The 10797-nt window shown below is 42.8% G+C and overlaps 1 pseudogene; it reads left to right on the top strand.

The window, feature by feature from the left end:
- The first annotated feature begins 1418 nt into the window (after positions 1 to 1418).
- Positions 1419 to 6409, top strand: LOC116897964 (annotated as a pseudogene).
- Positions 6410 to 10797: the final 4388 nt, after the last annotated feature.

The following is a 10797-nucleotide window of genomic DNA, read 5'->3' as shown; positions in this document are numbered from 1 at the left end:
AAGCTGGAGATGGGGGAAGATCCTGCAGATCCTGGAGTTCCTGGTCAGCCAGCCTAGCTAAAACTGTGAGCCTCAGATTTGATGAGAGACCCTGTCTCACAGAGAAATGTGGGGAGCCGTAGAGGAAGACACTTGATGCCGTCCTCTGGCTTCCACACGGGGCTTAAACAGCTGAACACGTGTTCATACTTTTGTATATACTTGGCATAACTTCAGTTTAGAAAATGTCCCCACTAGGTTGGCTTGTGGGGTATTTTCTTGGTTAATGATTAATGTGGGAGGATCCAGTTCATTGTGGTCAGTGTCTTCCCTGGGCAGGTAGTCCTGAGCTGCATAAGAACGCAAGATGAGCAAGCAAGCCAGTAAACGGCACCCCTCCATGACCACTGCCCTGACTTCCTTCAGTGGTCAGCTGTTAGCCACAAGTGCAAGATGAAATAAATCCTTTCCTTCCCAAGTTGCTTTTGGTCATGCAGAAATAGAAACCCTAAGACACCACATATGCATACACATAAGGGTTTGTCACTGTAATAAAGTTGAGATTACACTGGATTTAGTTGAGCCCTAACCCAGTGACCAGAGTCTTTAAGAAAAAGGAAATTGAGGTTGGGGATTTAGCTCAGTGGTAGAGCGCTTGCCTAGCAAGTGCAAGGCCCCAGCTCCGGAAAAAAAAAAAAAAGCACGTGCCAAAGAAAAAGGAAATTACTAGGTAATAGTTGCACACACCTTTAATCCCAGCACTCAGGAGGCAGAGGCAGGAGGATCTCTGTGTTTAAAACCAGCCTGGTCTATAGAGTGAGTTCCAGGACAGCTGGGGCTACACAGAGAGACTCTGTCTCAAAAAACAAAAAAACAGAAATGAGGAGGAGGAAGAGGTGGTGGTGGTGGAGGAGGAGGAGGAGGAGGAAGAAGAGGTGGTGGTGATGGAGGAGAAAGAGGTGGTGGTGGAGGAAGAAGAGGTGGTGGTGGAGGAAGAAGAGGTGGTGATGAAGGAGGATGAGGAGGAAGAGGAGGGGAAGGAGGAGAATGAAGAGGAGGAGGTGGAGGAAGTCTGTGTACACGGAGGTTTGTGCAGACACTGGGGAATCAAGTCAGCTTGTGACACAGGAGACAGAGACTGAAGTGATAAACTAGAAGCCAAAAAGTGCCCAGAACTGTGTAAAACAGAGGCAGAGGACTTTTCTTCCTTGGTCTTCTTGAAGGAACCAACCCTACTAACATCTTAGTTTCGAATTCCAGACTCCAGGACGACGGAAAAATCTATATTTGTTGATTTGAGTTAAGCAGTTTATTGGCTTTGTTATATCACCCCTAGGAAATGAATTTAGAGAATTAAATGTGTTGTCTGATGGAAATATGGACAAAACCAAAATGGAGTGCAACTTACCAAGACAATGGCAAGATCATAATTTTTAGGCATGGGCATTGAGGAAGTCTGCACCCTCATCAGAGAAAAGCCCAAGGGTGCCAAGTACAGTTTTAGATTATTATTTTGTATTATATATGTAGGTATTTTCCCCGCATGTAGGCCTGTGTACTGTGTGCGTGCCTGGTACCCTAGAAGTTCAGAAGAGGAGACTGGAGTTACAGAGAGCTGTGAGCCGCGTGTGGGTACTGGTGAACCCAGGTCCTTTGAAAGATAAACCAGTCCTCTCAGCAGCTGGGCCGTCTCTCCACTCCCACTGCACTGTTTCTTTCGAAGACAGCTTGCAAAATAAGAACAACTTTTAAAATTTGTAGTGTTTTGAAGAAAATTGAAAGAATACTAATACTTTATGATGTTGAAATTTTACATGAAATTTCGGCCTGTTAGGTGGCTCAGCGGCTCCCTTGCTGAATCAACTGGATGGCTTGATCTCAAAGGTGTCCTCTGATCACCGCACAGTTACCTCTCTCTCTCTCTCTCTCTCTCTCTCTCTCTCTCTCTCTCTCTCTCGTAAATAAGATTTAGCTTTTTTTTCTTTTTCTTTTTTTTCTGTCTTTTGAGACAGGGTTTCTTTGTGTAGCCCAGGCTATCCTGGATCTTACTCTGTAGACCAGGCTAGTTTTGAACTCAGAGATCCATCTGCCTCTGCTGGGCTTAAAGGTATGCACCACCACTGCCTGACTAAGATTTAACATTTTTAATGAAATTTAAGTTGTATGTTTGTAACAGGACTGTGTACACACAATCACACCTGTGTACTCTATGGCTGCACACAGTAAATACAGATAGATAGATTGATAGATAGATAGATAGATAGATAGATAGATAGATACATAGATAGATAGATACATAGATACATAGATAGATACATATATAGATACATAGATAGACACATAGGTAAGACACATAGATAGATAGACAGACAGATAGATGATAGACAGACAGATAGACATAAAATGATTCCCTAAGATGCAAAAGGAAGGTGAGATTTTCATCATTTTCATTTCTAAACACCTGTCAATGCTCATTCTCTGCAAGCTCTTTGGAGATGTGTAGAAACCTGTATGAAGCTCATTTAAAATCTCCTGTCAGTTTTACTCCCTGGGGATGTTCTCACAGAAAGCTGGGGGCCTTGGCTTTGAAATATAGTCAGTAGAGAAGGCTGTATCTTATCTTCCAAATTCCCTGGGAGGGAAGAAGCCTGATTTTGTCTCACATCTGACTCCAGAGATGAGAAAAAATGTATTATTCCTTTGGATTAAAGGCACTTTAGATGGTCACCCCAATTACCAAGGGGATATGGGATGAGCTGTGTGATGTCAAACAGTGTTTTCAAATCTTTTTATTTCAGGACTATTTTCATTTGTCTTGGAAAGTGTGTCACTGGTTTTGGCTGATAACATTAAAAGGTGAGATTTCCTTCTGTCTTTGCTATCTGTGTAGCGGATTGCTTGTAACAAACATCGCTTTGTCTTAGTAGGTGCTCATAATAAGTAATTCCCTGTTTCTTCCTCTTTAAGGCAGTACTTTCAGGATGGGTAGTGTTACCAGGGAAATTGGGGGTCCTTCTCAGAGTTCTTAGTTTCATTAGTAAAAGAATTTAAGAATGGGCTCAAAAGAAAGCTTGAAGGCAGTTTTATTAGAGTTTAATAGAAAGACTGCAGGGCAAGTAAGCTGTAAACCCCAACACCTGGTCCAGGGAGGAAGGTGGAGAGGAGCGAGAAAGCCAGGCTATTTGAGCTAAGCTGGCATGTTTATCAATGTAAGTCAATTCCATGGCGAGGGGGGAAGGGTGCTTCTGAGAAACAGTAAGAAGCTCAAGGTGTTGGGGAGAGCATGCCCGGAACCATGACAGGATCAGAGAAGAAAGAGGAGGAGGAAGAGGAGGAGGGAGAAAGCCAAGTAGGGAAGGAGAAGGAGGAAGAGAAGAGGAGGAGGAAGAAGAGAAGTAGAGAAAGAGGGAGAAAGTCAAGGAAGGAAAGGGAAGAATGAACTGGAGGAGGAAGAGGAGGAGGAGGAGGAGAAGGAGGAAGAGGAGGAGGAAGAGGAGGAAGAGGAAGAGGAGGAGGAAGAGGAGGAGGAAGAGGAGGAGGAGGAGGAAGAGGAAGAGGAAGAGGAGGAGGAAGAGGAGGAGGAGGAAGAGGAGGAGGAGAAGGAGGAGGAAGAGGAGGAGGAGGAGGTAGTGGTGGAGAAATGAGATAAAAAGAAAGAAAATAGTTACAGATAGACCTTACAGGGCCTTATGGTTGGTCTGTCTGTAGTGACTGCTAATAGCCAATTATTTTGACAACTGTTTTCTATCAAACCTAACCCTTCCTCAAAAAAGAGACCTCAAAAGCCAGTGAGTGTCTGCTCTCTGAAATCCTGGCTTTGGAAGAAGAGTCGCTGGCTGGGCAGTTCCAAACATAGCTTGCCTTAATCAGACAGTCATGGACTTGGTCTCCCCAACCCCTGCCCAATTCTAACCACTTTATGGGGAAATAAAATTCTATCGTGTATACATCCCATGTCTTTATTTTGATTATTCACTAATCAGCTGATGAACATCTGGGCTGAGTACACTTCCTTGCTTTTGTGACTAGAGCAGCAACAACAGACATGGCCATGTAAGTGTCTCTGTGGTAAGATATAGAGATCTTTGATGTATGCCCAGGAGTGACATATTTGGGTCTTATAGTAGTTCTAAAGTTAGTCTTTTGAGAAGCCTCTGTATTGATTTTAACTTTTAAAATTTAATTTTATTATTTTTTATTAGTAGTAATTAATTGATTTTTAGGCAGACTCTCGCTATGTGGTTCTGGCTGCCCTGGAGTTCACTGTGTAGATCAGCCTAGCCTAAGACTTATAAAGATCCACCTGCCTCAGTCTCCTCGAGTGCTGGTATGAAAGGCGTGTGTCACCAGCAGTTTTGTAAGTATTTTATCGAGCATTTTTGTATCTATATTCATCACAGAGTCACAGTTCTAGAGGTAGGAGGATATGGGAGGGAAGAGCCTAAAAATGAGGCGGACTAAACTCTCATGGAATAATAGCCAGTTTTATTTCGAGCATCAGCCAGTTTGTACTCTGAGGGTTAAGCAAGGTCACGTGAGGAAAGTTCACACGAATTCAAGCCGTGTGCAACCACAAAGACAGGCGTTGCCTGGAATCATTACACGACAATAATAAGATAATGGATAATCTGACTCTTGGGTTTTCTTGGAGTTTTCCCCCCAGCACTCAGAGTCCTCCTCCCAGAACTCCATTCTTGGACCATGTTTTCACTCGTGAAAATTAATTCAAGGTTTTTCTTCATTCGTCTGTGACGGTTTGGGTGAGAATGTTCCCCACAGACTCATATTTGAATACTTAGTCCGCGGTTAGTGGAACATTTTGGGATGGATTAGGAGGTGTGGCCTTGTTGGAAGAGATGTGTCACTGGGGGCGGGCACTGAGTTTTGTTTTTTTTTTCTTTTTTTTCGGAGCTGGGGACCCAACCAGGGCCTTGCGCTTGCTAGGCAAGCGCTCTACCACTGAGCTAAATCCCCAACCCCTGGCACTGGGTTTTCAAAATCACCTGCCATTCCCAGTGTGTTTTCTGCCTCCTGCTTGCAGTTCTCAGATGCTGTTTCAGCTGGGTGCTGCCTGCTATCTCTGCTCTGCCATCAGGGACCATATCCCTCTGGAACCACGGCCCAATAAACTTCTCCATTTTTAAGTTGTCTTGGCCATGGTGTTTTATCATAGCAACAGGAAGTAATTAAGACAGAAGTAATATGTGCTAGTCAGGATTCTCTAAAGAACCAGAATAGAGGTAAGTGCGGGTCACAGGTGTGAGCCTGGGGCAGGACGGAGCAGGGTCGGTGGACTCCGGGGACTGACGGGGCTGCCAGGACTGCTGGGACTGGCAGAAGTTGTGGGCTTGCCGTGAGGGACATAGCATTGTTATTTGCCCAGGCTAACCCCGCTGAGCGCTTTTGTCTTCATGTCCGCAGCATCCCGGCTGTTTAAACTTTAAAGGGCGGTCTGTGGTAGAGAACTTGGCTCTGCAAGTGGAATCCTGTTTTTGTTGCTCGCGTCTGCCTGAAAAGAGGGGAGAAGTGGTAGACCAGAACTCCCAGCACAGTTCTGCGGGAGCCCAGTTCAAGACCCCTAACCAAGGCCAGACCTGGGCGAGCGCCTCCAGCACAGTGCCTTCTGCAGTCGGCAAACCTGTCAAACAGATGGCTTCTACAAAAGTAGGGAAGTGTTGGATCCAGCCGAGCAGTACATGTTGGACCACAAGAGGAGAGGAACTGCCCTAATCTTCAATCACAAGAGGTTCTTCTGGCATTTGGCATTCCCAGAGAGGCGGGGCACCAGCGCAGACAGGGACAACCTGACTAGAAAGTTTTCAGATCTAAGTTAAAGTGAAATGCTTTAACGACCTCAGAGCAGAAGAACTACTGCTCAAGATTCACGAGGTGTCGACTTCAAGCCATGTAGACGCTGATTGCTTCCTGTGTGTCTTCCTGAGCCACAGGGAAGGCAACCACATTTATGCATACGCCGCCAAAATTAAATTCAGACATTGACTGGCTTGTTCAAAGGAGACAAGTGTCAGAGCCTGGTTGGAAAACCCAAGATATTTATCATTCAGGCCTGTCGGGGCAACCAGCATGACGTGCCGTTGGTTCCTCTGGATATCTTGGATCATCAGACAGACAAGCTGGGCAATGTGACTCAGGTAGATGCTGCCTCAGTGTACACTCTGATTCCTCATGTGTTACTCTGTGGCAGAAGGGTATTACTCTCACTGAGAAACTGTGAACCGCTCCTGGTACATTCAGGATTTGTGTGAGATGCTGGTAAGGTATGGCAGTTCCCTAGAGTTCACGGAGCTGCTCACCCTGGTGAACAGAAAAGTCTCGTCTCTCAGAACTTTTGCAGAGAACCAGGTGCAATCAGAAGAAAGCATCAATGCTGACCAAAAAGCTGCATTTCTGTCCCAAACCTAGTAAGTAGGGCCATCTGACTTGCTACATATGTTTTACACACATTTCCCTTTTATACAGAGGCCGGCTGGTAAAAGACTTTCGCCCATCATTGTAAACCGTTTGAATTTTTAAGATGGCATAGAAAAGCAATGTCTTGCATTTCTTATTTTTTAATCATGTTGGACATGGTGAAAGGGCTAAAAGTCCTCAGGAAATTACTATGCATCAATGTCTACTACGTTTATTACGTTTTTTAGTAAGCTGCAAGATTACTCAAAATGCCTTACCTTTTATGACACTATTTATACAAGTTTATTGTATAATGTTTGTAAAGATTTTTGAAACTCAAGAGTGAGATTGTTTTCACCTAATAAAATGTCTAAAAACTCATTAACATTTCCTATTCGTATGCTTCTGTAATGTATAGTGGGCCTGTTTTACTTGGTCATATATTCCTTTATTATCTTGTTTATCTGTAATCAAGGTATTTTATGTGTAGATTTAATTAAACCTTTCAGAATTAAAAAAAAAAAAAGAACCAGAATAAATGGATTGATATTTTAAAGGGGATTCATTAAACCGACCTACAGGCCAACAGTGGCTATCCAGCAATGGAAAGGTTAGGAATCCAGTAGGTTTTAGTCTATGAAGCTGGATGTCTCTGCGGTCGTCCCAGTCTGGTAGAGTCCCAGAGTTTTCCTGTTGAGCCTTGGTTTTCAGTCTCTTACAATCCTGAAGAGGTTGACTTTTTTTTTTCTCCTTTTTTTTTTTTTTTTTTTTTTTTTTTTTTTTTTTTCGGAGCTGGGGACCGAACCCAGGGCCTTGCGCTTGCTAGGCAAGCGCTCTACCACTGAGCTAAATCCCCAACCCCAGAGGTTGGATTTAATACCACCAGCTGCAACAAGGTAGAAGAGTTCCCCAGCAAAGAGTAAGAGCGAGTGAGAAAATAGCAAAGCATTCTTCTTCCAATGTCCTTTGATGTGGGTTGCCACCAAAGGGGGTAGCTCAGATTTAGGATGGGTCCTTCCCGCCTCAAATAATTCAATTACAAAAGTCCCTTGCATGTGGGTCCAGCCCCCTGGGCTTTAGAATACTCCAGATGTAGTCAAATTGACAACCAAGGTTAGCTATCCCAGTGGTTTGGGTAACAGGAGAATGCTGGATTCCTTGAGTGAGTTTGATTCTGTTCCTCCTTGTAGTGTTTTGCGGAGGAGGTTGGGAAGTGATGGCATTAGACCTTCCTTAAAAGTTTGGTAGTAGAAGTTGGTCATGGTGACGGATACCTTTAATACCCTCATTCGGGAGTCAGAGGCAGGAGGATCTTAGGCAGTTCAAGGTCATCCTGGCTTTAGAGTGAGTTCCAAGACAATCCAAACAAACAAACAAACAAAAGTAATATTTAGCAGTGAATTCATCCAGTCCCAGACCTTTCTTTGTGAAGAGACTTTTTAAAAACAGGTCTGAGCCGTCCCTCCAGCCCTGAATGGACTTATAATCACTCCCTCAGTCTCACTGTTGTGAATTTGTTTAAGTTGTTTATATCTTCTGGGTTTAATTTTGGTAGGTCATACACATTGAGAACTTTATCCATTCCTTCTATGGTTCTTAGATTTTTATTTATTTATTTATTTATATTTTTTGGAGTAGAAGTTTTCCAAGTATTCCCTAAGGATCCTGCGTTTCACTGGAGTCTGTTGTAACAATTCCCTTTTTATCCCTAATTGTATTAATTTGGGTCTTCTGTCTCTTTCTTTTGGCTAATTTTGTTATCATTCTTGTTAATATTTTTCAAAGAACAACTCCTGGGTTGATTTTGTGTTTTATGTTTTATCATTTTATCAGTAAAACCTACAATAAACACACAGACAAACTTTCCCTTCCAAATCCCTCCTGGTGTCGTCGTAACTGTGTCACCTGGTACAGGTTGTGCGTAGTAGGGATGTGTGAACGGGATTGTGCTGCATTTTTTTTTCTTTTTTTTTCAGAGCTGGGGACCAAACCCAGGGCCTTGTGCTTGTTAGGCAAGCGCTCTACCACTGAGCTAAATCCCCAATCCCTAAAGTAAATTGTTTCTTTCTTTTTTTTTTTTTTTTTTTTTGGTTCTTTTTTTCCGGAGCTGGGGATCGAACCCAGGGCCTTGCGCTTCCTAGGCAAGCGCTCTACCACTGAGCTAAATCCCCAACCCTACTGCAAATCTTGAGAGGTTCTCAGGTGGATCTGATTCAGTGATTATCTGGCTGAAAGACCAGGAAAAGTTTTAATTTTTCTTTATTCCCGTGCAAACTAGGAATGATTAAGTTGTACCTTTCTGAAGTCACTGCCTTTACTTCCCGTCTGTGGTGCTTAATCTCAATAATCAATTCGATAAGATTGAAAATCACCTGGAAGATGGACCTCAAGGCATGCCTGTGGGGGTTATCTTGATTAGGTAAATAGATGTGGGAAGTCCTGCCCATTGTGGGCGGCATCATTCCCTAGGCTGGAACCTAGGGACCACAAGCATTCACCCCCGCCCCCCCCCCCCGGCCCCCTGCTCCTTGACTGCAATGTAACAACCACCTCAAACTCTAGACGCCACCTCAAAATCTTATTTTTGTGACTTCTGCACTCTGGTTGATTACAACCTGGAACTATGAGCCAAAATAACCCCTTTCTCCCTCAAGTTGCTTTTATCAGGGTATTTCATTAGAGCAACAGGAAAAGTAACAAATGCAGCAGCAGCTGGCCGTAGTATTGATAGCCTACATTATTCCTAGTTAAGAAATGTACTATTAGGGATTGCTGTACCAACCGACTGATGTTAGAGTTGCACACTAAGGAGTCAACCCACTGTGTTGGTAGAAACTTCAACTATAAAAATCACTTTACTGTGACTTTATTTCTTGTAATTTGATGTTGTGAAGAAAAAGAGAAACCAGTTGCCCCGTTCTGGAGCTTGAAATTCTGGGAAGTGGGGTTGTCAGTTTTCCTTGTGGTTTGGGTAAGACAGAGATGAAATACAGGAAAAGTCAACACTCTACACTGACCGGGTCCAACGCGGTTGGTTCAGAGGATTAGCGCCATCTGCAGGCAGAATGCTGGAAATTGGAGAAAGATACCCGGATACTGTTGAACGTTACATAAAAGATCAGAATTTAAAAAAAAAAAAAAAGAAAGAAAGAAAAGAAAAGCCCAGTAAACTCTCTTTCTTGCATCTCGTATCTTCTTTGTACTGGTTCAGTTTTTTGGTGTTAAGTAACAATACTCGGGGTTGGGGATTTAGCTCAGTGGTAGAGCGCTTGTCTAGGAAGCACAAGGCCCTGGGTTCGGTCCCCAGCTCCGAAAAAAAAACTAAAAAAAAAAAAAGAAAAAAAAAGTAACAATACTCAAGTTCTGTCTTTCTCCAAAGAATCTTTGAACTTGACAGACCTTGAGATGGATTTCATATCTTCCACTCACATCTGACAAACTTCAGTGCAACCTCAGGGACAAAGTATACAAAGTATACAAGCAAACTAAGCACTTAGTGATGATAAATCATGAAGAAAATCATTCTAAGACGATTCTTGAGTTTGCATATGCTTTTACTATTTACTAAATGGGAACAAATTTGCACAATGTAACAAATGTGTTTCTTTTTATAGAAAGAATTAAATCATGGCTCAATATTTGCTACTGCAGAACACGGAGCCTTTTCAACGTTTTTCAGAATATTTTTATTTTGAAATTGTCAATGCTGAGAACCTTACTTTGAATTAAATACGTAATATAAAGTGGCAGAAGCGTGTTTAGGACCATTTCAGAACTTGGAATGGAAAGTCTGTCTGAATCCCAAGCCAAAATTCATTGAAAGAAATTTAATCTTATTTATTTCTATTTTAAGTGTATAGGTATTTTGCCTGCATGTATGCCAGTGCACCATATGTGTGAAGTGCCCACAGAAGCCGGAAGTTTGAATTGGATTTCCTGGAACTGAGTTACAGGTGGTTGTGAGCTGCAGGTTCTGGGAATCAAATCTGGGTCCTCTGGAAGAGTAGCCAGTTCTCTTAACTGCCGAGCCAGCTCTCCAGCCTCTGAAGCAGTAACTTTTAAAACTAAGCATTCTAATGTGATACGATTCAAAGATAGACTAACTTGTCGTGCTGACAAATGACAACAGGAACATATTAAACATATTAAAAGTCTGCTTTCTATTACTAAGATATTATGTATTTGTAAGAACAGACTACATTGTATACAGTAAAAACTGCGATCCTTATCATAGTCTCTCATCTGAGCTGAGTGTTTCAGAGAGTGCTGGTATTGTCTGGTGTGAAGACCTCACATGTACACGGTGCCCATGGTGTGCTCAGAACACGGCTTCATTGATACCAGGAGACAGCACCGGTAAACAACGGGATGCTATGTAGTTGTTTTTTTATTTAATTCTTGGTCATT

This window comes from Rattus rattus, chromosome 4 (genome assembly GCF_011064425.1).
Source record: "Rattus rattus isolate New Zealand chromosome 4, Rrattus_CSIRO_v1, whole genome shotgun sequence".
Taxonomy (NCBI): Eukaryota; Metazoa; Chordata; class Mammalia; order Rodentia; family Muridae; genus Rattus; species Rattus rattus.
This window is presented reverse-complemented; position numbering and strand designations above follow the sequence as displayed.